Raw genomic sequence first — 26,605 nt, 5'->3', positions numbered from 1 at the left:
ACTAGGAACGTATTGTACTTGTCGGTCTTTGTACGTTAATTACAGTTTTCTGGCGAAGTCAAATCCAAACACTTCGAATGGCTTTTCAGTTTACCTGATCCGCTGGCAGCGCAGGTACTGTCAGTGTTATGTCTTGCATTGGGGCTTTTGCATGTTATGCTAATGATCCGCTTCACCCCCTGCCGTCCTTGTACGACGCAGAACTTGGTACAAAGTCTTGTAAGAGTTTCTTGAACACCACAATACAGCACCAGGTTATGAACGTGCAGGATTGGAAGCGTTAAATTGTGCATCCTTTGGGAGTATTATGATATGGCGATTTTTTTTAAACGCTGAACGGTAGTCGCCCTTTGTTTTGTATGATGTCTGCGTCGTCCAGGTACACTTGCTTTCCATGCAGCTGAAAACCTCTGTTCCGAATGCTACTTCTGTTGATTTGGATAGAAAGAACACTTCTGAGTTTTCTCAATCCAGCACTCTCCGGGGCTTGTTATTTCCTCTCCTGTTATCGTGCCTTTTATACGTCTTCTTTTGGTAGTTTTCATGCAACAAAACATCCAGGCTGTCACATGTAGCGGCTTGTTATAACAGCAATATCTTTAATTATCTTGTATTGATGGTATTGCCCACTCTGCGGAACATTCGTTCCAGTGTGCTTTTTCTCGCGCGATGTGAGTGTTGATGTTCACATTGTCTTCAGTGTTCAGATACTCTTCTTAGGATTTTACTAAGATCGGATTGTGCCGCCACATTTTCGGCTTTAGTGGAGATGTTGCGCTGATTTCGCGTGTGGGCATGTCTGCGGGGGTTTCTTCTCAATGGAAAAGCCCAAAACTACTTTGGTTTATTACTTCGCATATCTCATCAGCTCTCCTCTTGGCAAATACGTCTATTTAGGTGTCTCCTTTGACACAGTGAAGCGTTATATTTCAGTCCATTCTGCGGCAGAAACTTTCTTTGGTTTCCAAAATTGTTTTCTTGTGCACTTGTTCATCCTTGTTGCCAGAACCGCTGCCAAGAATTCGTGTTTTGTAAAGATAACTATTAAATCAGGGCAACTCCAGTTTTCGCCATCAATAAAGTCATTTCCTTTGTCTCGCACGATGTGCGCTGCAGCTCCATGTGCCGATGGGCTTGTTTCCAAAAACTCGTGAAAGTGCCGGTTTTCTGTGTCTCTTTCTTTGTTCACGCAACAACGTTACCCCTGTAGGCATTCTAACTATTCTGATTCTTCAAATTGTTTCTTCCACTGGTCGTGCTCCTGTGATTGTGACGGGTGGTCTCATGTAACGTAAATTTTACAGAGGCGGTGAAATCCAATTTTGGCTCGTATTGTGAATCCCGATAGTAGTCCAATTGGGTCAAAAATTTTCGCCTCCGCCTGTAACACTGCTCGTTTAGTCATGTTTTTAGTCTTCCCATGGAACATCCTTTTTTAATAGGAATGACAGCACATCCTCTGAGTGTTTTCATCTCATACCCAATATCGATGTGTCTCAGTTCGTTAGTGTTTCTTGGTGGGCTGTGTCTTTCGAATGAGCTTGATGACGCATCGAAAACGACACAAACGTTACCTGTCTTCCCGTATTACGGCGTGGTGCAGCATCAAATAACGTTATTGGTCTCGCATTATGAATTTTACTTACTTCCTCGGCAAGTCCTGAAGTAATGTATTCTGTGATGGCTTTGCCAAACGTTCCGTCAGCTTTTTATTTGAGTTTAGCCTCCTGGACAGCTCAATGAATCGTTTCATTGCACCGTCCTTGTTGGTTAGCTTGTCGATGTTTTCCTTCCATGGAGTGTTCACCTTATAGCTGGCAATTTCTTTCAAGACCCCTTCTGTGAATTTCCAGCAACTATGCTACCGTTGTCCATCTGGCTAGTACTCGCTTCAATTGCAATCGCTTTGAAGTACCAAAATCTTTTTAGTTCTGTATTCAACTCCACGTTCCTTGCCTTAACCTCGATTACCATTAGTGCTTCTGTCTCTCTTGGTCTGATCGTACGGTCGCTCACTGGTCTATGCACTATCCAACGAATTGTGGTCTCGCCTACAAGTCGGTTCTCGATGTGTCGTATTTCTCCCGGGACGAACTCTCAGTAGTGATCTGACCTGACGAAAAGTCCGGTTGCCCCAACGCCCTTAGTGTCAAACTCGTCATCCGGCAATTTTAGCTTGAGTTCCCTCACCTTTTCTAAGATTTCTGCCGGGTGCTGGGGGATAGCTGTGTGGTGTGCTTCCAAATTTTGGGGCTTCGACAGCTATAGGTGACTTCTTTCCTTGACTGTTTAACATCACCTTCACGACGCTCATACATTGCAGCTTTATGTTCCCTCGAAACGATCCAATTCTGTGATATTTTTTTGAAGGTTCTTTGAATACAACTGTCAATCAGTATTCGACAGATGTCTTGGTATGCTTCTCCTTGCAGTCATGATATTGCTGTATGCAGAAAGTAGCAGTTTCTAGTCGCTTTTCCCACTGATTGCAAAAGGGATGTTGCTGTTTGCTGTACTGGGGTGGTTTTCTGTTTGTTGTTTTTTGACTTGCCTATCTTTGTGGCTGGGCGGCTAGCGTTGTGGCTAGCGTTGTTGTTCTTCTCGAAGATGATGATGATCTGCTTTGGTGCCTCATGGTGGCGGCACTGATGACACGACGACGATGGTTCATGGAGGGTTTTTCAAAACCTAATATTAGGTAGATGACATATACGGAATATTTACAGACCTAAGGTAGACACAACAATTAAGAAATAAAGTGAGAGTCTAGGTCAGCTAAGACTTTATGCAGGCAGCACCCTCGTCAACGACGTACTCTGACCTAAGACTACCCAAGTGGTGAGATCCCCCTAGCCGATCCTTGCTCGCCGGCCGTGCATAGCACCTTAAAACCCCGAAGATTCGACCGCGATACCTCGTGTCTCGTGGTTTAAAGGGTCACTTAGTCCACTCCCCCCCCCCCCTACACAGGCCCATCAGCTTCCCCAGGCAACCTGATTGGTCAGGTTATCACAACCGGTTTAAAACTGCGGTGGGAAACACCTCCCGTAACTCAGAAACATTGGTCACCCTCTCTCATCAAACCAAAAAGGAAAATATCAAAAGCAAATGAAGCAGCTACAACAAATATTCGGAAACCCGGAGGAGCAAGTGCAAGCGGCTTTTCACACGCTTCTTATCCAGGACCGGATAGCCACTCAAGCCAGCTGCAACCCATAAACCTCCGTCTTAACGAAACCCGGCGCGTCGCGAGATTCTCCGCCGTTTCCAGTCGACGCCTCGTTAATTGGTCCGTGGGCCACAAACAGCGCACAGGGACAACAGGACACGGCGGCCGGCCCAGGCATCGCCTCTGCAGCGTCTATCCTCGGCGGCTACACGCAATCCCTCACACGCCTTCACTCAGCGCGCGCAAGGGGGGAACAAAGGGAGCACTTTCTCATAAATCGACCGCCGTCCAGCCCCAGTTGACACCTCCAAATTTCTCCGTCTCCGACGGTGCGCGTACCGAATAGTTTACGACCTACTAAACGCAAAACGCGGTGGGCCAAGAGCCGGCTACTGCCAAGCTCTATGTGTACTCCCAAGCCGCCGCACCACCAATATTCTCCCACGCTGCACCATGCTCTCCGGCCAAACTACGCGACGACGCGGCTGCGGCCCCAGACAATGAGTCCTCCCACGAGCGGCGTGACCCAGAGGCCGCCTGCCCTCAACATGCTGGCTGCCATAAAGTCATTCATTCCCACTTCCCAGAATTGCCGTTTCCTTCGCATTCGGCACATCCCGCGTCGCTGGCACCTGGAACGCTTAACGCCCGTCACAAGATTCTCGTAGGGGCCAACTGTTCACTACGGGAATAACACTAACTATTTACAAGACAGGCGAGGAAAGCGACAATGCAAAACCACACGCTACTCCTCCGAACAAGCTACCCCCAAAATCCTTAGAGTTCCACAAGGAAAGCGATCTCTGCAGCATAGCACATTGTTCGTAACTCGACTTCTAATCCACTGTGCCCCACTGATCACTGGCACACACGCACACGCGCAAACACTGAGTCAGTCCCACCACGTATCGTCGTTGCCTCCTTCGGCGACGTGGTCAGTCCCTGTTGCAACCTCGACTCCTCTCTTCCCGCCACCCAGTCACGAGCACTGCCGTCTGAATCCCAACATGCGTTCGGCCCCCGTGACAGTGCGTCAGGATTGTTATGAGCACTTCCCTTTCAGTGCTGTGAAACGACATTGTACATCTGTAGCGCTAGCACCCAGCGTGTTAACTTGGCGCCGTGAGGGTTATTCAGGGTGAGGAACGAGAGCCGGTTATTGTCCGACACCACCGTCACCTGAGCGCCGAAGAGGCAAAGATCAAACTTCTTACACCCCCCGATAACCCCAAACTGTTCCCGCTCGATTTTCGACCATCTGGTCTGCGTGGGAGAGAACGTACGGATGGCGAACGCTATGGGACGCTCAGACCCATTTGCAGCACACTGCGACAGGCAAGCCCCCACTTTAAACGCGGAGGCGTCGGTGTGAAGCCAAAACGGCTTGTTTTGATCAGGCGTTGCAAGCGTCATCGCTTCACGAAGCGCTGCTTTGAGCCATTCGAACGCGCTTTCGGCTTCGGTACACCACAGAATCTTGTTAGAAATCTTCTTTCCCGTCAGCTCAGTCAACGACCTCGCCACCTCGGCGTTGTTCGGAATGTAGCCTCGGTAATTGCCGCAAAGCCCCAGCACACTACGTAGTTCCTTTTTAGTAGTTGGTTCTTGCAAGCCCTGTATTGCCTCTAACTTATCTTTATCTGGCGCATGCGTCCCTGATTCCACCACGTGCCCTAATGAGCGTATAGAACCTCATGCGATTTGACATTTCTCAAGCTTAACCTGAAGGTTTATCCGCTCCAAGGCTCTGAAGACCGCACGTAAATGCTGCAGGTGTTCCTCGAGCGTCTCGCTGAAGACCTTGTCCAAACTGGCGCAGGCGTACTCGGAATGCGGCAGCAAGAGCTGATTTATTGCTCGCTGGAATGTCTGAGCGCCATTGTTGACACCGAAAGGCATAACCCTCCACGCGACTTGGCCTCTAGGACACACAAACGCCGTTAGAAGCTGAGCCGATTGCGCCAACGGCACCAGCCAGTATCCCCTCCGCAGGTCCAGAAGAGTTATGAAGAGTGGCTTTCCTTCTCTTATTATTAGCTCCTGCCGCAGGGCCATGGGATACTCGTCCACTATAGTGCCGGCGTTCAAACTAGAATAATCCACCCATATCCTCAAAGAGCCGTCCTTTCTTGCAACGCAAAAAATTGGATGCGCATGCGGGCTCTTGCAAGGTAAAAGCAGGTCCCCCTCAAGCAGCTCAGCGACCTGCCTGCTCACCTCCCCTTATAATGGGGCGGGTACGCGGTAGGTTCGACACGATTTCGGTGCGAACCCTTCCTCTAACAGAATGGAGTGTTTCCTTAGCTTCGCCAATACGGCTTTGTCCTTAAACCGGCCCCTGTGATCTGCGAACACTGCGCGAATGTAAGCCCTGGCCGTTTCCTCCAGATGAGCTGTCTTGCCTTCTGCGAGAACCATCGTCCTGGAACGCTCATCTGTCAGCCTAGGCGCATAGTCGACCACACCAAAAGCCCAGTCCTTGTCAAACATAACACCCACTGTGCTCACTCTGATTTGGTAGGGACGCAATTTGCTGGCATGCACAAGCTTTCTACCGCCTTCTGGCATTTGCACGAAGGATGAGTGCATCCGACGCCGTCTGACAACCGTGCCGTGTCGTTTCCGTTTAGGAAACATTTTTCCGGGACGCTGATCATCGAACACTAAAATGGCTTTGCCCGCTTCAAAGATGCTGTACGCAGCGCGGTTATTGAATTGGCTCGCGTAGGCGTTTTGCTGCTTCCTGCTCATTAGCTCAGCCGCCTCGGCGTTGCGATCTCGACTCGCCATGATGTCTCTCATGTACGCCGATGGGGATGGCCCCATAGCCGTCGGCACTGCACCCTCTCGTTCGCACATGCGCCTTGCCATGGACAGCGGGCCGCTTGGCGTTCTCCCGTAAAAGATCAGAAAGGGTGCAACCCCCATCGTATCGTGCGGGACCTCCCGAAATGCCCACAGCAGGAACGACAAGAACTTGTCCCAGTCCACCCCTTCCTTTGTATAATGTGAGCCAACATGTTCTTAAAAGTGCGGTTCCATCTTTCAACACCTCTGTTACATTAGGGGTGTTCCGGCGTCGAGAACCTACGGGAGCAGCCCAGTTTTCCCCGAAACTCCTTTGTGAGCTCCGCGGTGAAGTTATTTCCGCAGTCAGATGCAATAACCTCGGGTATCCCCGTCCTGGTGAACACGCTCCACAGGGCGTCTCAAGTCACTCTAGCACTCAAGGAGCGCAGGCACACCAATTCCAGCCACCGTGTGCACAGCTCGAGAATGCGCAACACGTATCTGTGGACCCTAGCTGACACCGGCTCAAGTGCTCCTATTACGTCGATATTGACCTGCTCGAAAAGGTACTCCGGCCGCACCAGTAGCCTATGGGTACACTGTTAGACTATCGGTGGTCTGCTCTTGTCTGGCACCCGTGGCAGCTGCTGCAGCAGCGCCTAATCTCGTCTTCCACGCCTGGCCAAAAAAAGTTGTATTTTATCCTGCCTTTGTTTTACGGAAACGCAGGTGACTCCCCCAGTTAGACTCGTGGGCCACCCAGAGCACTTCCTTTCGCCTGCCCTGGGTATGGACGAGCTGCTTAACCGGCTGCCCTAGTAGTAGCTTGTCTTTCTAGAAAAGGAGTCCTTCGCAGATGATCATTCCTCCCTTTCCTGCCGTTTTTCCATGCGCTTTGCAAAGTCTCGTCGCTTCATTGCACACACCGGAATTCGGCTGACGCACTACTTTCACTCGCCCCTTGGAGGCGCGATTGTTCTTCTCCGGCATTATCGTCCGTGCCCTAACTGCACCCCCCTTCGCGCGTATCTGGGAAACCGCAACCCGGAGCGCCTCGGTTTCTTCTCCGGCCGCTCCGGTCTCACGCCCCGCCAGCTCGAACTTCATGCGCGCTGTCGCTTCCTCCTCACCCACGGTTCCAGCTCTTTAATGTCGCACTCATTTGTGAGTGACTCCCACGCCTCTCGGAAAAGCAAAAAATCTGTTCGTGAAATGAGCTTGTCAGTTAGCGGGCAGAGCAATGGCACTGCGTCTCTTATCTCGGCAAACACGCCCGTCTCGCGCGCAACGTTTAGTGGCACCACCGTCAACTGGCGCTTACTTTCTCCCCGAAGACGGAAACTAGGCCAATGGTGCCATGCGGCTTAACTAACTCCTCGGGGACGTCGCTTTCATGGAGGACCGTGATTTTTCCCCCGTATTGAGGATCGCACCGATCTCGCTGTTCAAACATTCTAACGTGACTGGCTGCAGCTCACTGTGCGCGCCCTTTAACCCCCTCTGTCGCCACCCGTGCCGCCAAACTGTGGTTAGCATTGCGCGGAGCCTGGCTTGGCTGCTTTTTTGTACCCTGCGAGAACTTAGACTTTTGGTGACCGAGAGCACCGCACGCTAAACACCCCCTTGGCGCCCCTTATAACTAAACTGTTTCCCGGCCCCTTGCTTCGGCGGTTCTGTAGCCCACTTCTCCTGTCGCACATAGGGATACAGCGTATCCTTTGCTTCTGCTTTCTTGGACGCGCTGCCCTTACCCCCCACTTCCACAAATGTTTTTATAGGGCAAACAAAGGGGAAGCTTTCTCCCATTTGTTCCCTTCCTGTAACGTGACGTAGCGCAGTACGCCTTCCGAGAGGTTGTTCTTGACCTGATCTGTTACTAGTAGCTGCACCAGCTCATCGAACGTGTTTACCCCCCTCGCTTCAAGGTAGAAATTGAGGTAGCTCTGAATACGCGTGGCAAACGGTCACCACCGTTCGTTTGCCCTTTTCCTCGTCATGAGGAACGGCCTGAGATACTCTCCTGCTGAGAGATTAAGCTCTTCCAGCGCGGTTTTCGTGAGCGTCCCATAAGATTTCTGTTCCGATGGTGTGAGGCGCGTCGACAAAAACTGCACTTTTTCGGCTATTAGCGGGAAGACAGTTTGGCACCACAATTCCCGTGGTACCGCGTACGCCTCCAGTGTGTTCTCGACGGACTGAAACCACACGGGCACTTCTGCCTTGGTAGAAAATTTCCGTAGCGCTCCCGCCCGCAGCTTCAAAAAATGACGGAGCTCCGCGTGTGCGTCTTGGCTAGGCGGCGTACCTGAACTCTTTCCCGCGCGTGTTCCGGTATTTCATTTCGCTTTTGTCACCTCGAGCTCAAGCTCTAGATCTTTACAACGCTGGGACACCAGCCTTAGCTCGAGCTGCATCTTCGACATCTCAGGGTCAGACAAACCTCCCCCTGCTCTCGCTCCTCGTATCTCGCTCATCGTTGCAAGCCTACACTTCTCCGGGTTTAAATGCCCGAAACGCATGTTCATGAAACACCAAGACTCAATGCGGACTGCAGTGCTCGCCCCTGGGTGACAGAAAAAGAGTACTCAGCTTCGGATGTGTAGTCGCCCGTCGCTTCCCTGTCTTTCTTCCGGTGGCTTCTCTCGCTGTTGCTCGCCGCTGCACTGTCCGTGCCCAGTCTTCGGTGTCCGCGGTCACTCTTCTAATGCCCCGCGACCCGAGCAGTCTCTGCGATGACGTTTCAGCAGTTACGTCGATTCTGCTGGTCCCGGCAAGCTGTCTCTAGCTCGCCATCCCGCTGTCTGTCTGAGCTCAAGAAAAACGAAGTCTTCCCCACGTTGCAGATGCGGCTCTTACTTGTTCTTCAGTCAGTAGTCGCGCACCGTGTGGCCATGCCACGCAGATCCTGTCGACTGCGCCAGTAAAAGTTTGGTTCGTTGTTCTCCAAGATGATGATGATTTTCGTTGGTGCCTAATGGTGGCGTCACTCATGACACGACGACGATGGTTGATAGGGTTTTTTTTAATCGCCGGGGTGGCTCAGTAGCTAAGGCGTTGCGCTGCTGAGCACGAGGTCGCGGTTTTGATTCCCGGCCGTGGCGGCCGCGTTTCTGATAGAGGCGAAAAGCAAAAACGCCAATGTGTACGAGATTTCGGCGCACGATAAGGATCCCCAGGTGGTCAAAATTAATCCGGAGCCCTCCACTACGGCGTGCCTCATCGCCTGCGTAGCGGCGGCGCATTAAACCTCACAATCAATCAATCAATCAATCAATGATAGAGGGTTTTTGAAAACTGTATATTTACCTATCTGATATATACAAAATATTCACATACTGAGGTAAGTAAGAAGGTAAGAAAGCAAGACCGACTGAAGATAAGTAAGAAAGTAAGAGTCTAGGTCAGCTAAGACTTAGTGCACGCAGCACCCCCGACAGCAACGGACCCTAACCTAAAACTACCCATGTGGTGAGATCCTCCCTAGCCAAAACCTGGCTAGCCCGGCAATACGCCGGCCGTGCATAGCACATTAAAACCTTGAGGATTCGACCGCGACACCTCGTGTCTCGTGGTTTGAAAGGGTCACTTAGTCTCCACCCCCGATCAGCTTCCCCTGGCAATCTCATTGGTCAGGTTATCACGTCCAGGTTAAAAATGCGGTGGGCAACAACGCTCCCCGTAACTCTGAAACATTGGTCACCCTCTCTCACCAAACCAAAATGAAAAATATCAAAAGCAAATGAAGCCGCTACAACAAACATTCGCAAACCTGACGGAACACGTGCAAGCGCTGTTCCCACGCTGCTTGTCAAACACCGGACAGCCACTCAAGCCAGCTGAAACTCATAACCCTCCGTCTTAACAAAACCCGGCGCGTCCCGAGATTCTCTGCTGTTGGCAGGCGACGCCTTGTTAATTTGACCGTGGGCCAGAAACAGCGCGCAGGGACAACAGGACACTGCGGCCGGCTGAGGCGTCACCTCTGCAGCATCCATCCCAGGCCGCTACACACACCCCCTCACGCGCCTTCACTCCGCGTGCGCACGGGCAACAAAGGAAGCACTTTCCCTTAAGTCGCCCTCCATCTCGCCCCAGTTGACAGCTACAAGTTTCCCCGTCTACTAAGGTGCGCGTACCGAATAGTTTTACAACCTGCTAAACGAAAAACAACTGCGTTGTCTCTGTATCTATAGCCCGAGAGTTTGGCAGCCACCGTTTATTTTTGAATCGCTATTACGTCCTTGTTTATGAACAATATGCTGTTGAAGGTCACCTTTCTTATTTTTGAAAACCTGAAATTTTTCTGCCAAAAGGCAGTGAGAGAGCACGCATTATATTTTGGACTTGTGGTCAATATGGTTGGTGGGAGTGTCGGTAGTTCTGTCATTTATTACCGGCGATTATATGGCTTCTTTCTGCTCACAAGAACGCCTAGGAGATGTGTAGTTTGGTTTTCGAGACATTCCACACTATGTTGAGTATTCTGTGCGTGCGCCGACAGGTGTTTAGTTTGGGAGAAGATGGCTTAGAGCTGGTTTTGTATTGGGGATATAACATCATCAAGGCTGGCCGTTAATGTCTGTATGGTGATATACTGGGGTTTGGCTTCATCATGTCTTCTTTTGGTTCTCGATTACGGGTTTTTTTTATCATTGGCTGTTGTTTAGGTGAGGTATTGCTTAGAGAGGGGCGTTTTTTCATAAGTTACCTCTCTGATTGCAGAAATTGATTGTGTAAGAGTGGCAATGGTCTTAGTCTGTTGTGCCCTAAATTTCTTAACCGTTTGTCTTTCTCTCCATAGTGTTCGAATTTCTGCCTGGAGTTTGTTACACTCAATACATTGCTGAGGAAGCGATGTGGTGCGAGCAGCCAGAGAGATAAATGAAGCCCAGATCACCTGTTGTGCTCTCCTTTCGCATGCTGCTTGGCCGATGGCTTAGATTTGGAGCGGATTCAGGATTCTGACCGAGATGTCCTTCTCAACTGGGAGCTGCAGCTGCATGAGCTCTTTAACAAAACCGTTGACCGATAAGACTGGTACCTGGACCAGCTTTCAATTTACAGTTCTGCCACGGGATGGCATCCGATTCCTCGATAACGTCTTCGTCGTAAATCCGGAACGATGCTTCGGGGTGCGCCTTCTCTGACTGGCATTGCGCCTCGTTGATGGGCGAGATAGTCGGAAGCGCGAAGTAACAGTAGTGAATTCAGGGGAGAGAGGGCGGGCCGTTCGGGAGGACTTCTGCTGATGCAGCTGATGCTTTCTACGATTCACAGGCGGCAGGTATCGTTTAGCCGAAGACTTGTCCTCTGTCGGGTGGGTGCGCCCGCAAGAGATTTACTGGGGGTAGCACTCTTGCAGTTCCATTGTCAATGAGAGCCCACATCTTCCGCACCTCGGCGTTTTAGGGTGCTGTGTGCAAGCACCCTTTCTGTGACCAGTCTTGTTGCATTTGCAGCAATAACGTTGCGTTCTTTTTTATAGGAAGCAGCCAACCGGGATTCCACTGTAGTTGACATACAGGGAACGCGTTTGGTCCAGAATGGGATAAGCATCGTTTACCTCTTGCAAAGCCTTTCACACGCTTGAGCTTCATAACATGGATCCTACATATTTTAAGGACTGTCGTGGGTTGCATCAAGGTATATGTTATGAATGCTCAGTTACAGCAACTGTCTGTAGATGGCGCCTATGAAGCCACCTCGTAGGAGTTCACATCAACTGTAAATCTCTTGATCTTGCTAAGCTTTATAGCTTTAGTTTCACAATGGTTACTCGCGACAATGACGTTTTGGTCCCCGTCAACGCCTATCTCGACGTTAACTGCTCCAACTAGCAGCTTGTCTTCAGTGGCTATAGCCATTGGTATTTTTAGATGGGACAGCATCTCATTCACCCGCCTTCTCCCTGCATCTGGCGTCGTCGGCGTTGTCGGCGTCGAAGTCCGCCCCTCCCCCATTCTCCTCGCCGCCCCAGCTGCGCTCTCCGCCTCTCACCTTCTCTCCTTTCCGATAGCGAACACTCTCTCGCGAGGGGCATTGGATTAAATTTGATTGGATTCGCATGGCTTGGCTTGGCTTGGATTGCATTTGGATTAGATTGGAATAAAGTGAATTGTGTTGGATTGTGCTGCGTCAGAGCCGCGGCAGACGCACTGGCGCCGGTGCGTCCCCTCACCGTTATGCGCGCTATAAAACGCGGTGCCTGCTTCGCTCCACTCCATTGTTCCAGTGCCGTTCCTCCGCTGTCGAAAGCTGCAACGTGAACCCCCTATGCGTCGCATTCACACAGGGGTTCCCGCGAGGGGAGGTGGGAGTTTTCTTTTTCTGGGCTAACCCTAAGAAGGCGGAGACAATTTTGTGGCCGAAATGCCTGCTTCATATCTTCATCAAGCAGTAGAGGCTATCAGGGCCTTTTCGCTGTGGGCCTAGGTTTGCGAAGGGCGGTCTCCTCGGCTTTTGGGCCTACTGCTTTTGAACGGTAAGGAGTCGCCGGTCTTCAGGGCGCTTGGGGTGGCGAGTGACGAGAATCTAGGGCATAGTAGCTGTTGCGTCTTCGTAAGAAGGTGGGATGGAGTCGCGGTGATAGAGGGTTTCCATCTTTCCTTTGTCCGAAGCATGTGTTATGACTAGAGGACTTCTTCAGAGACGGCGCACGATGACGCACTCGCCATCTGATATGACGTGACTGTTCAGGTACGGGATAAGCCACACCACTTGTGTCTGAGGCTTAGTCAGGGGGACACCGTTTCAGTAGTTTGAATGGCCGTAAGGCGGGGGCCAAAGGCAAGCCATCAGGCAGAGACAGCGAGACCTTACGGAGCACGCCGGGTAAGTGCCCTCGCGAAAAGAGGCTCACACAGGAAAAGCGACGTGGCAGGCTTGCCATGGTCGGTCTTGCCCCCAGTACACCGCAACCGCTACCAGCGAAAGCCAGCGAAGAGAGCGCCCACGCGCGTAGTCCAGCGGCGCTGCGACCGACGCAGCAAGCATGGTGAGGTGCCCATGCCGAGAAGCGTTCGCAGCGCAGCGCCCTGCCCTACCTGACAGCGCCGAAAGCCGCGTTGGTAAACACTCTCTTGAAGCGTCAGGGCAAAAGGTGGTGCCACCGAAGCTTTGGAAGATAAGATGGGTTGAAGCTCCCCCCACGCCCTACATCCGTCGGGACCGTCCTTTTTTGGGCGAAGGGACGAAATGCTATGTTGGCCAAGCTGGCGCTCGACGTTTTTGCAAAGCAGCTCATTGTGCAGCTTGGCGTCATCATTAGCGTCACTGTGATATTATTGCAGCGCACGGGGCAACCGAGAAACTCATGGGGACTCTAATGGCACCACTAGCATCTCTGGCATCTAGGTGAGCCCCCACGCACCGTCGTTGAGCAGTATGGTCGTAATCGGTATCGCCGACATGACGAACAAGGCCGAGGCAGCTGCCTCCGGAATCGAGATGCCCGTGTCGGTGCAGTCGGCCATTGAAGATGGCCTGCAGTGTACCTGCGTTTCTCGACATCCGCCCCCCCCCCCCTCGCGGAGGTAGCGCTGAACAAGATTCCGGTGGACGGTGAGTCCGCGTCGACCACGACAGCTGCTATACAACACGGGAGGCGGGCTTGGCCACGCCAGTTAGCTGCAGACGCGACAAAAGGTGCTTACACTGCGGGGCTTCCACCCCATGGCAATGTGCAAGACAGCGAAGCCTTTCTGTACTAACTGCGGGGGTCCACACACCGTGCTTGAACGCTACTTTCCGCGCTGGAAGGAAGAGCTCCGTGTGTGTGCTGTCCTAGCACAAACGCGGGCGGCAGCCTCTCACGCTGACGCTCGAGCAGCCGAGCGTGGTTCGCCCGGCTCAAACTTGCCCCTGTCGCACCGGCGACAATGATGCACCAGCACCGAAGCAGTGGCAGCTGCATCCAGATCGGAGGACGGCAGAAGCTGAGGAACAGCAGCCAAGTAGCCAAAGCGCAGAAGCAGGAGAGCAACACATTGATTTCCTACCATAATTTGTTGTGCCGAACTTTGCCTTTTCCCCCCTTTTCTATCTTTTTCTCTTTTTTCTAATTGAACCGAAGTTTTTTTTGTTTGTTCTTTGCTCTTTTTTTTTCTTTTTTCTATTTTTTCAATGCAGCTACCTACACGTGTATTTTCATTTTGTGTATGCACCCCACACCCTGTGTAATACCCTCCATTCATGGCGTTAAGAAATACTATGAAATAAATAAATAGATAAGTAGTTATTATATTTTCTACTAATCTCTTTTCAAATACGTCACTTTTTTGCAGAACTTTGCGGGCGTACGTTTGTTTTTCTTCTAATCGTTTTAGTTTTTTTAGTGCATACTGCGGAACACTTAAGGTCCATGCAGGGTGGGTGTTTATGCATAATGAAAGCAAGAAATACCATCCGAGCATAAATAAACTGGAACAAAACAACAAACATTACTAGGAACGATTATGGGATCTGTAATTTAAATGTGCCGAACGAAATACGGTGTTAGGAGATGACAGTGGTGATGATGCATTTGTAGAGTCAATAAAGGCGACAGATACAGTGTGACATCAATGACCCTATGTACGTTAACAAGTTGAGCGAGAAAATCCAGATGGAATACTTTCTCTCATATTATGAGGGGTGGAACATTGTTTGCTGCCATTGCGTTACAAGGATTATCGAGCGGAGAAAATTTCGAAAAATAAATAAAACGGCTCTCTTGTGAATCCTTTCAAATTTTTTAGTGTCAGAATCGGTGAATAAACCCCATGAGATGTAGGCGTGTTCGAATTTAGTGCGGATAACGGAGATATAGCCAAGTAATTTTAGGGTTGTGTGTATATTCCAGTATGTGCATCAAGAAGCGCAGTTTGCATAGAGCACAGGAGCAAATGTTGTTGATGTGTGGATTCCTGGATAGATTGTTGGTAATTGTCAGGCCTAAACAATTATGGCTGCGACATGTTTCAAAGGAGAACAACTTAGCGCTTATGTGCAAATAATGGGCGTGTTTTAGAGTTATGCGAAGATATTTTTTATTACTATTCCGCATGCCCCGCTCCCTGCACCACTCAATAATGTTATGAAGGCTTGTCCAAAGCCCATCTTGATCGTTAGCACAGCAGATTCGCTTGAACCAAACGCAATCACTCGTAAACAATCGAATACTACCACCACACACCGGGATATAATTAAAAAGGAAGGGCCGTAATACACTTTTCTGTTGTACACACAGAGCTATTGGAAGATAACCCAATTGTTGTGCACAAACCGTCAAGTCTCTATGCCGTGGCTCAATTAGATAATGATCAAGCTGAATATCATTTCCGATAATCAGCTGAAAAAACGGCTTTATTGCCCTGTGTTTATCCACGGCATTCATATTTTTCAGTGTGTTAAGTCTCCTTTCAACGCAAAAAACAGAGCTCGAAAAGTTTTTCACATGCACATTAGTTTTCGTTGATTTATATATAAGATATCACTTCATTTGGCACGGCCTTGTAGAGGGGAGTGGTCAAATTCTTACTGTTTAAGTTGAGATATAGCGGCCGTAAGCAACAACGTTTTCTGGAGGTGGGATGCATTACAAAAACATATCGACTTTTTTCCAACGTACGCGGTGCAGAAAAACAAAATGATGTGGAGAAAATACCATACATTTTTTGTGAGATTACCCAAAGAACACATAATCATAATTGTAAACAATAGTAATAGCCAAAGAATACACAAAACACGCTGGAATACAGCATTGCGTATTTGAAGAGAAGGCGTGGTGAAAAAGAGATTGATTACTAATGAACACTGTGTAGAAAGGTGTTGACATTCTGTAAATGTATAAGGTAAGAATCAGGGATAAAATGCATTTGTCCAACAAAATATATACTAAATTTTATATGGACTGTTTAACTTGCAAATTAATAATTAAGCAAATAAATTAGTAGCTCTTTGAAAGAGGATGTTTAAAAACATAATAAAAGGCATTAGTGAAATCGTTCCCTGTGTACACCACCAGGAAAAGAAAAAAGAATTTATCGTAGTTGCACTGGCAAAGAGTTCATAATTTCAAATACTAAAGTGGGCTGAGTTGTTTTGGACAACCTCAGGGTACCGTTAAAGAGTGGCTTAAAGAATACTAAATAGCAGCAGCACACTGGACACGGAGGTATACATGGGGTGTTTCCGAAGCCATTTTTAATGAGTTCCGTGCTTTGCTATATGTGTGGCGCAAGAGCCTTAGGATACTACCTGATTTATATGGAACTGTACCGAGCTGCTCCGGCGAGGAAAATTTGGTGGTGTAAGTATGTCTAAGGAGGGTAGTATTTACATCTCTCCAGCCAGAACCATTAGGCCCATGCAATAGAGGGATGAAATAATGTCCCATATCTTCCATCTACTTGTAAAGTCTTCATCAAATGCGACCCTATATTTAAATACCTCGTTTGTGCTGCTCGTCCTGCTGTTCGTACTACTGATCGATGATATCACGGTAACAATCGCGGTAGTCTGCATATAAACGAACACTGGAGAAAACGCTAGATGTCAAGTTATTGATACAAATATACAATGGCAAGTACCAGAGAATGTATTGCTGCAAAACACCAAAACTTACACTTGCTAGGTGGAAATCTTGGTCATTTACAGGAAAATATTAAAATCTTCAAATCGGCTAAGAATAAAGTTCGGTCAATACCTTAAAATTCAACAGGCTGAAGGAAACTTCAGGTATTAGTTTTTTTATTCACATTACAAAAGAGTATGTAGGTTTTTAGGAATCCAAAAATGCATTAGACAGAAGAAGTGGTATAGAAAATGAAGTATACGTTTGAGTGAACATCTGCAGTTACGTTTCACAGAATTGTTCTGGTCGGAAGCAATGTATCGATATTGTAAAAAAACATTTTTAAAATAATAATTGCTGCCTGTACCGTGCATGTTGTGACATCTTACACTGGACGGTTATCACAGGAACCGGACGGTAGTTAAAGATTGCGAATGCACCATAACGTATCAAAAGGTACCACATTCCTAATATCTATTCCAATTGCCAAATCTGACGACTTGAACAATGCTGAAAGAAATTCGCGATGTATTTGGTGAACACGTTTTGGTTGGGTTAGAACAAGGTTTATTTTACCAAGTCTGTAAACAGGGCAGTGAGAAAATCCAGGAAATACAAAAGTTTATGACTCCTTATGGCTCGATTATTCGAGAGAATACTGGGAGAACCTGCATTATTTGACCTGAAAATGGAGCGGTATTATAAAGGAAAGATTGTGCACTCGAAACAAAAATTCACTGTACTCCAAAGGACACTCCGAATGCTCTACGTGGTCTCCAGATGAATCATGAGGAATGATTATCTTGTCGTCGTTCGTAGTTACGCCATTCCAAAACTTCTTCAAATTTTTGTGTAACTTACAAGGCAAAGTGATATAAAGATGTTGTAACCTCTGCAAAATCTTCTTCATATATTCTTCGTTATTTTACGGTGTCATTCCAATCGATAAATCGTGCAACGCAGTTTGTCATAAAAAAAATAGAGGTTTCTTCCTATTTTTCATGCGAATACCCTTTGGATATGCCGTATTGCGTTGGAGGTATGTTATTTTTGTTTGTTTGGTATCTGCTCCGATGCAGTATCAAAAAAATTCGAAGTTTTGTTGCGAGCTCCACTGATCGCGTTGGGAAGAACTGTTTCAAACGGATAGCTAGATCAAAATTGATAGCACCTAAATTTTTCAGACACCCAGAGAGTTGCTTCTGGGGTGTTTGTGCTGACCGGGGACACTGGTTGAATGCGAACTGCAATAGGCAATCATAACTGAGTGTAGTATGTTTGAATATACATAAAACCATATCTGATTGTAAAAAAATAAATACAGCTTGAATGAATATTCCACTCAAAATATGTCGGTTTTGAAATCACTTATTATACGTAAAAACCCAAAATACATAGGAACATGTCCCACTGTACGTCACACTGTTACTTCTGTAACAAAAATAGTATTTCACCATTCAGAAGCATGACAGAAATTAGTGGTCTTAGAGTATGAGTAATTATGCGGCCTGGATCTATAAGTCTAATCTTCCGCAGTAGAGTGGTCTCATTTACGCAGACACGTCCCTCCGAATAACCTTTTATTCCTATTTAACTTTGTAGCTATTGAAACCACTCTGTTTCACATCGATCGCAGCTGCATCATAAAGAATGTTGAAAATATTTAGTTAAAAGTTTTGTGACAAATCGCAAACACCCACTGCGGTTATCTTCTATGGCGTTTTTTAGGAAATTTTTGAAACCACAATTTTTGAAACATTTAGAACAACAAATACGTACCCACCTGCATAACGCCGAAGTAGGGATTAATTTTTGACTGTCTGACATCGTCTCTCTATTCTTTCAATCGGAAGCCCAAATAAAAATTACGCCCACCTCCCCTCACGGGAACCCTGGTGTGATGCGACGCTGAGGGAGGTTCAAGCGCAAGCGGAGAGCAACCGTATACCGAGTCCGAAAAGCGCTGGAGAGCGGCACACCGGTTATATGCGCAGCGCCCACAGGAGAGGAGACCCATGAGAGAGAGAGTATTGCACATGCGCACAGCACGCAGCCGCGCGCAGCGCGCCCGCAGATGTTGGGAGAGAGTGTTCGCTATCGCAGAGAGCAGAGGAGGTGAGCGGAGGAGAGATGCAGCTGCGCGGACGGGGACGCGGGCGGACGCACGCAGGACAGTGCCGCCGGCAAGAGATGCTCCTCTCAGCTTCGCATCTAAAAGCTTCGTGGGAAAGTCGAGCACACTATACATTCAAATGAGGCAACAAAAAAGCAGGTGCGTACATTCGTAGGCAAATGGCCTGGGTCCGAGATAGACATCTGGTGATCATTTGTTCACTAAACGGACTTCTCCACACTCAGGTGATGACCGCTGAGAGAGACATGAATTTCGGCTTCAAGAAAGTATTGTGTAGCACCATTGCCCAAGTAGACGTTGCACCACTGGGACGCTCGCAGCGCGAGCACCGTGGCGCGTGCAGTCAGTGCTCCCAGAAACCTCGAGGGTTGGGCCACGCATAGCTGCCACTGGCCCGTCAGCTGCTGCCTTGTGTTCAAAATATATACGTTCCGTGGCTCTGCGTTTTCATTCCCTCTTGCTCCAACAGAATCGGTAACCATGCACATCAGACATGGCTGACGAAAATCACAATCCTTTGATGCCCAGCTCGGAGCCATCGCTGCAGACGAGAGCCGTCGTACATCCTCCGCCGCGCAGGGTGACGTGGCTGTACTTTTGCTGCAGCTTCCTCAGTACTGGCCCGAGGGACCACAGCCCTGGCTCGCCCAGGTGAACAGCCGGTTCACCATAGCGCGTATAACGTCGCAAACCCACACATTCAATCGCCTCGTGTCTGCACTGCCTCACGAGATCGCAACCGTGGTTCGCGTTGTGATTGTTTCACCAGGGTTTACCGCCCCGGTTGACACACTTATAAGTTAAGTCACCAAGCGAACGATAATGTCGAACCAGCAACGGTGGCAGGTTGTACAATCCGACGAGCTCAGTGCTGGTCACATACAGGGTTATATAAATCACGAAAAATACACTGATGCAAATAACAACCGTCCTACCACACTATTTCCAGGAAAGAAGAAATCATGGGGTGGCGGTGGCAGACAAACACTTTTCTAAGCCCTGCTTTCGTCAACCGCTGCTACCCAGACTTTTACTCGACCTTCTGCACTTTGTGCAAAAGCAGAGCCAACCTACACCACATGATACGGTTATGCCATGACCTCGAAGAAAATTCCACGGGCTATGGTAACAAATCCGATGTAAATACACGTAAAATATACCAAATTAAGACTTAAGAACAATAAAAGACTCTTCTGCTCAGCTCCACACGGGAGGAACAACTCTTAGCAGTCCGGATGGCAGAGGCCACCGCGAAGATCCAAGGAATCCTGCCTGATGGCTGAGGGAGAGAGACCGTCCAAGTCGTCTTCCCTTCAGAACCCATCTCGGGTGTCAAATAAAGTCATTACTCCCTCTCTCTCGGGGATCGCAAACCCTTACAGCTGCTTCGTCGTGCTTAGCAGCTCCTTATAAAAATAAACCCAGGTTCGATCAAACTTTGCTTCAGAGCTTTTTATTGAACAGGCGGGAAACAAGCACTAAATAAAAAGGCAGGACGCTTATTGAACGCTTGCCAACCTCCGTGCGATGGTGCTTGCAACCACGAGCAGTTTACACATTTTCCGACTGGACCAACTTTCCGACTCTGTCTCAGACGTATCAACTCCTTTAAAACGTTCTATGTTCAATTTATCACCTCCGGGACGTTCCCGGCCCCCTAAACCAGCATCCACAATGTAGTCTTTACTGGCGCTGCATAGCCGGGGCAAAATATTCCATGGTCAGATCACCGAGCTATGAGATGACATCTCAGCTCTCCCACGGCAGCGGCAACCCTCTTCCCCGCGCGGCCACTACTTCTCGCGCCTCCCTTCAATGTCTCCTTTAAGGCAACGCCTTTGCTGGTATCATCGGAAATATGGACAAGCAGCGCGGAAGGTCACTTCACCCCGCACTTTTAAGGGAAACTTCCTGATGCACAACTAGAGGCGGCGAGTGATGTCATTTGCGAAGTAAGCCGCTTCCTTTTGTGACGGACAAAACCACCGGACTCCGTTTCGTCGTAAACAACGGCGCTGAGGTCGGCGTCATCATGTAAAGCTGCCAACAAGACTCCCATCACCACCTACGGAGAGCAACAGCTGTCCGTCGATATGACGTCACTCACCAAATGGTCACTATTGGACCAACCATTCGCGTAGAGCTCGTCGTTTACCGCGTGATCGTTACAAGATCGCAGGTGTCGAGTTCTAACCCATGCTTGAGCTCCGCATTGTGTAACCATCGTCAAGCCCTCACGCATTCCTGCTGCCAATGGTGCCAATGCCGTCATCTGGAGAATGGCGTCCCCATGTACCGGTTGCTTAAGAACGCCACTGTTCCCGACCGTTACCCCCTTTTGCAAATCGCAGACTGCTCAGCACAAGTGCATGGGGGGTGTGCGGTTTTCTCCAAGATCGGCATTGTTAAAGCCTACTTACAGATGTCTGTGGAGACGGCTCATATGCTCAAGATGACAAAAGGCGCCCCGTTAGAATTTTTTGAGAACGTGCGCATGCTTTTCTGCCTTCAAAACGGTGCACAAACGTTCCACTGACTCATTGTCACCGTGACCCGTGGATTACCTTTCGGCTTCACTAACATCGATGACTTTCTTGTGTTCAGTAGCGACGCAAAACAACACGTCCAGGCCCTTCGCCAAATATTTTGTCGCCTTGCTGAATACGGCCTTACAATCAATAGAGCCAAGTACGAGTCAGGTGCTCAAGAGTTGGACGTCATTGGTCATTGTGTCGACAAGAATACCATTCGCTCGTTGCCGTCAAAAATACAATCCATCCAAAGCGTCTAGCAGCAAGCTTCTGTACGCAAGCTCGCGAATTTTTAGGCCTCCTAAATTTTTACCGACGTTTTATCCCGAACTTGGCCCCCCGATTCCTGCCGCTGACAGACATGCTCAAGGGAAATAAACCAAAATCATCTCCCATCACTTCGTCTTCAAAAGCGCTAAGCGCCCTCGAAAATTCCAAGACCATGTATGATAGGCAACCCTTCTCGTTCATTCGAGACCATTGAGTTTCGCTGTGGCTAATTACTGATGCAACTGACGCTGCAGTGGGAGCTGCCCTGTAACACTTTCCAGACAAGCCCTGGCCGCCACTTGCTTTCTTTTCCCGCAAGATGTCCCCCCCGGAGTCACGCTACGACAATTTCGGAAAAGAACTCCTTGCAAAGTGCATGGCTGTACGTCACTTTCGGCAGTTCTTGGATGGTCGAAAGTTTCATATCGAGACGCACCACAAACCTCTGACCTTCTACATCCAGTCGTGTTCCACCAAATTTTCTGCTCGTGAAACCCGGAATCTGTCTTTTGTCACGTACTTAAAAACAGACATACGGCATGTGCAAGGTAAAGACAACGCTTCCGCTTATCCGTTCTAAAGTGTCGCTGCTTCAACCTCCAGTTCACTTAACTCGGCTGACATCGACGTCACCGCATCCGCATCACCACAGCAGGATGACACAAACATAATACCCCTTCGTGAAAATCCAGGCGCGCTGCGTCTTCGCAAAGCAACCGATTCATTATGTGCTGTCCACGTGCTTTGTTATGTTTCAACGCCAACCACTTGTCCAGTGGTCCCGGCGAATTTCCGGTGCATTGTTTTTGCTGCTTCCTATACACTATCGCACCGTGGAATACGAGCTACGCAATGTCTGCGGCCGCAGCGTTTTGGTTGTCCGAACCTGTCCGCGTGTATCTTTGACCTAGGTAAAAAGAAAGCCATAGAACTTTGCGAAAATCTTAACCTCGATAGGTTAGAGAAGCTGATCGAGTCCAGCGCTAAGACGGGCCTAGAAATGTTTTTCAGCGTCAAGAGTCATAAGGTCGGTGCGCCCTTTAGTGTTAGTGTACCTGAGAGACCGACCAGGATAAAATGTGTAGCAGGATTTCTGCAGCAGAACTTGGATTCCTGAAAATAGATGATCCTTTTGAAACTAGGAGTTCTGAGCAAGTGGTAGACTTTTTGACACAAAATTCAGAAAAGTGCTCGATAGCCTTTTCTGTGGACTTAAAAGACTTGTTCCCACCCACCCCCCGTATCTTATAATATCGAGCGTCGAAGATCCATTTTGGGGTTTGGTCCTGTATGGTTTTTGAGTGAATCTGATGTCTCGGTTCAACGTTTTTGGATTTCTTAGAATTCTACTAGGATTAAACGTATGTTCAATGGAACGAGGGTGTGTACATACAAAAGTCAGGAGTATGCGTTGGGTACTGCGTTCCTCCGGCGCTGAGTAACCTCATCATGGCTCACTTGTGCAGGATTCTCGCCGACAGATAAAAGGACCCAATAGTCATAAAAGTATTTTAATATGTCGATGACTTCTTAGTGTTGCTAGAGAGTAGCGTGGAAGCTTTTTCTGTGGACGTGACAAGCACAATGGGGATTTTTAAGGAATGCTTAGCTCTCTTGAAGTTCCTTACGAAGTTCTTCCACAGGACAGCCTGAGGTTTTTGGACTTGTGTCTGAAATTTTCTACTTCACATGCGGGTTGGTTGTGCAAACCCCGTTGCAGAAACCGTTATGGCCGTTCACGACCGCGCACACTAAACTCGTAAAGAGGTGCATTGCCAACCCGTGTCTTACTAGCGCGCTGTATAAATCGTGCAAGCACCCTATGAACGCTAGTTTTGATGCTCCAACCTGTCGCCCTACATCAGCTGGTTATTCTGAGAGCATGATTGTACCAGTGGCCGATTCTATTCAGATGGGGGAAAAGAAAGTGCAGTCAGACCCGCGAGAGGTGACCCACAAGGACAAAAATGTAGCCGTCATCCTGTATATGCATCGCATATCGCACAACCCTAAAAGAATTGGTGGAAGGGCCGGAGTGAAAGTGGTCATGTCGGCCCTTGATAAACTGTCTAGGCTCTGCAGCTAAACGTGCCCTGTCAGGAAGGAAAAAAGCCTCATTAATCATGCCTCGTTATTCACTAAAACCACTGCGTGCACTGCGCGGAAGGGGCGGTCTACACGTTGCCGTTTACTTGCAAAAAAGCATACGTTGGGCAGAGTTGACGATGCTTCAACAGTGGCCTACGGGAACATTGCAAGCACTTACGGAAAGGCAAATAGCAATTTGAGTAGTCGTTGCCCAAAGTATGACAAGTGCGAGCCTATGTACGCTTAGTGCTCTGTCATTTTTGAGACGCAGATCAGCACGCCCGAGAGGTTGTTGAGGCTGCAGAATTGCAGCGGATCGGTAACTGCGCCAGCTCGACGTCTATATATTTGAGTTCGGAAGAAATCGTCTTCTTGGATATGCATGTATCACACGTGCGTTCCTGACGAGTGCTTGGGGTTGTCATTAACTTCAGTGATGTCATTAACTTCATAGTCATTTGAGCATGTTTTAAATTTTTTCTAATCATATTTCCCGTCATTAGTATTAAAGTTCAGTTCTAAGTTCCGCTCGTCCTTGTAACCCTCCACCTACGTTGTCTTTACTGCGCTTATGAAAGTTAACATAGATTACCAAATCGTTCGTACCCGCACGTCGTTAAACTATGTTTGCATTACACCTAATCCAGTTCGCCCTCCCCATCAGCCCCAGTCGCAACAGCCACCAAAACACACAAGACAGCCTCATAAATTATTCGTCCGGCTTACTCCATGGCTCCACCACTAGACGGGGGGGGGTGCTCCTGTACCAGCAGTGCCAAAGACGACAAAGCACCATTCTGAGGCTCGCTGCGCGAGCCTAGCAGGGCGTGCAGTGAGTGTACCCAGGACCTCAGACCATTCTACCAGGCATAGCTGCCGGTAGACGGTCAGCTGCTGTCTTAAGATGTCAATCTACGTGTTGTTCTGTGGCTCTGCGTTCTCATTGACTCGTGTTGCCACACTATCTATACTGTGATAGCACAGTATAAAGTATTGTGGAATAGGTAAAAATGTGAGGTGTTACGGCCAATTTATATGTTGGGTAGGTACAGCTTGACATAACTATGAAAAACAGGTTTTTTTGTTTTGGGTGATTTGAAGAACCACGCATTCACAATAGCAAGCCTGTGCCTTCTACTCAGCTACCTCATCTACTCCCCCCGTAGCAGAAGCGTCCTACGTAATACTCCTACACTTAGCTGCTCACTTCTACTTTCTTGCTTCAAACCATGTTCATACTTAATAGGTGCTGTTGTATCGGTCATAAAAAGACGAATACAACTTCAGTACTTTACCGATGCATTCAATTAGTTTATCCCGGAACATTTTACAGGACAACACAGCTGAATTAGGTCTACTACCAATTAGCATACACAATTCCAGGGGGCAACTGTACTCACAAATATTCTTGAAATTGTGGGGGTAAAAAGGCACCGCTACCTTGTAAAAGGCGTTTTTCTTGGTTTATTTGCGTTACGTGGTCACTGGCCTGGAGGATTCAGTTTTTTGTCACGTATGTTGTTCGGGAGGTCACAAATACAGATATTCTAACATATGTAAACCGTCTATCGGTTGGATACGGTTAAAGCATTCCAAACTGTGTATTACCTAGATTATTACGGCGCGGTATCTACTGAAGGCCCTCTTTCAATGTTGTGCTGGTTGAATGTGGTTGTAGAAATTGTTGTAGTCGGTCGCAGAAATAGTTGGTTGTAGAAATAGCTGTATAAATACTTGCTGAATAGAGAAATATAAACGGGAATTCGCGGCACTGGGGCGGCGACTGCTCTGAGGCCACACAAGCTGGTTTACACGATTTCTGGCCCCACATAAGTGTGCGAGAAAACATTCACACATTCTCTCATAACTCGTTGAAAGGAACTTATGTGCGAGCGCTGTGCACCGATACAGTCGGAAGGAAAAGCTTTCGTACCTTAGTGATCCTGCTTGTGAACCTTCACATATAGGGTTTCCTACAATAACAAGTGAGGAATTTGACCCTGCGATTGCGCGCTTCAATTGGTGTGATTGGTAGTTCTGGATTCAGATTGGCACTCTATGCTTTGCGGACGTAATTTTGAACGGAATCATTCATCCAGTTTTATTTTCGTTTTGGAATTCCATGAACGCATTTGACTATGTTTGACAGAGTGTTAGAAAATATGTTTATGCTTGAACCGAATGCCGCACGTTGACTCACGCTGATATGAGTGCCAATATTTCATAACCTTAGTTTCGAATTGGGTGGGTTATCAATTCATTGCCGGTACAGCGAGCATGATGTCACAATGACGGCGCTGTATGCGGCGAAGTTCCCTGCAAATGAGGGGTTTCGGCGCTGCTCATTCGGCACAGCCATGCATTTTTGAAGCTAACGACGGTTGCAAACTCTTCTAACCAGTCACACGTTTTGTAAGAAGGCCGGCTTCTACAGCGTAGACCAGCAGTAGCGGCGGCTGATGGAAACGCCGCTTGATAAAGGTCAGGAATTCAGGATAGAATAACCTCTCCAAAGGTATTCGGTTTGTTTTTTGAAACACGAAACTTCTCGTAATAAAAAAAAGTACAACTCCAAACTACAAATAGTTTCTAAGGAATTCCCTCTGTAGTTGGCAGAAAATCGCGAACCTACTTCACAAATCTCCTTGACTCCGTGTCTATTATTATTATGTAAAAGCTCCATTTCATTTCTTATAAAACCATTTTTTAATCACTAACTTTCTTGGTTGTCATGTTTTTTTGTAAACTGTGTATTGTACAATGAGAGTTTTGTTTTGTCAAAAAACACCATTTGTGCAGATGTATTCTTGTTCCTATCCTACGAAATTCGATTGCAGAACTACCAACCATTCCCGTCGAAGGGTAGGTGGCGCCTCGGTGTTTTTGTTGACGCTAGCGACAGTTTCCCCTCTAGTTAGTATTGTATAAAACTCTGTGCCTGCAGGACGACAAGGCACCGCACCGCGTAGCGTCAGTGGTAGTCGGCCATGCTACCTGCCTGAAGTAGTTCGTAAAACGGGATATCATAAAATATTTTGAATATGACCTACTTGTTGCCGGTGACAAACCAT

The sequence above is a fragment of the Haemaphysalis longicornis genome, unplaced genomic scaffold, assembly GCF_048455015.1.
Source record: "Haemaphysalis longicornis isolate Haplotype H1 unplaced genomic scaffold, Haemaphysalis longicornis Haplotype H1 scaffold_11, whole genome shotgun sequence".
Lineage (NCBI taxonomy): Eukaryota > Metazoa > Arthropoda > Arachnida > Ixodida > Ixodidae > Haemaphysalis > Haemaphysalis longicornis.
Note: the sequence above shows the minus strand (reverse complement) of the source record.